Here is a 1,411-nt window from a genome sequence, read left to right on the forward strand (position 1 = left end):
GACAAAATAACAATTTATAAATTATCAAGGGCTCATGAGGGAGGGGGGAGCGGGAAGGGAGGGGGAAAATGAGGACCTAGTGCCGGGAGCTTAAGTGGAGAGGAAATGTTTTGAGAATGATGAGGGCAATGAATGTACAAATGCGCTTTGTACAATTAATGTGTGTATGGATTGTGATAAGAGTTGTATGAGCCCCTAATAAAATGATTTTTTTTTAAAAGATCTCTTTAAAGCAAAGATGTTACTTTGAGGTCTAAGATGCACCTGCCCCAAGCCCTGGTATTTCCCATTACTTCATATGCATGTGAAAGTTGGACACTGAGTAAGAAAGACTGGAAAAAAAGCAATGCATATGAATTGTGGTGCTAGAGAAGAATATTGAAAGTATCACGGACTGCTAAAAGGACAAACTGATCTATCTTGGGAAAATGTGGCAAGGATGCTACTTTGTGAGGAGTGGTCTTCCTTTCATTGAGTTGTAATCCATACCGAAGGCTGAAATGTTTGATGTTCATCAGCCAGTGTTCCAAGTCCTCCTCACTTACCTTCAGCAAATAAGGTGTGTCTTCTGCATTATCACAGGTGGTTAATAAACCTTCCTCCAATCCTGATGCCCCGTTCTTCATGTCATCCAGCTTCTCTGATAATTATTGGTTTTGGTTTTGGTTTGATCCTTCATTTTCATACTCTAAATCCTTTTAAAAACTTTTTTATCCTGAGTGATCTGTCATTTACTCGGTAATAATAGCGTGGAAAGCTAGATAAGAAATCTTCATGGAGAAGAGACATAGCGGGAACCAATGAGACTTTTATAGTACAATTAAGGAATGATGTGGTTGAGGACAATTTGTCAGGACTCGCTTTAGACCGGGTGATCAGAAAAGGCTTGTCTGAGAAAAATGATTTGGGTTGAGAGCTGACAGATAAGGAAGAGTCAGGCAAGTGAAAATTAAGAAAGAAGGCACGAGCAGAGGGGAAGGCATGTGCAAACACTGTTAGGTAAGAAAGAACGTGTGCTCCAGGAACAAAGAGAAGAGGAATATGGCTGATGCATGGAGAGTAAAGGCGAGTCATGGCAAATGAAGCGGAACAGGTTGGTGAGGACAAATCATGAAGAGACTTGTGTAATTATGTGCTGTCATGTTAGTTCTCACTCACAAGGATCCTATGCACAGTGTCAGATTGCCCCGAAAGCAAAGTAGGCTTTGTGCTTACTGACTTGTGCTTACTTACTAATCTACAGTTAATTTCAGAAGGGTGTCAGATGCCTTGAAACCCATGTGAAAATTGCTTACTACAGATCAGTAAGTATCTAAAACACTTCTGAGAATTTTAACGACAGAATTTTAAGTAGGCACAAATAAGCTTGTGCTTACCTTGCTTCATGGGCTACCCAACTCAAAACTACAAA

Source organism: Echinops telfairi, unplaced genomic scaffold, assembly GCF_000313985.2.
Source record: "Echinops telfairi isolate 266 unplaced genomic scaffold, ASM31398v2 ScPeMD7_30;HRSCAF=105, whole genome shotgun sequence".
In the NCBI taxonomy this organism is placed as follows: Eukaryota; Metazoa; Chordata; class Mammalia; order Afrosoricida; family Tenrecidae; genus Echinops; species Echinops telfairi.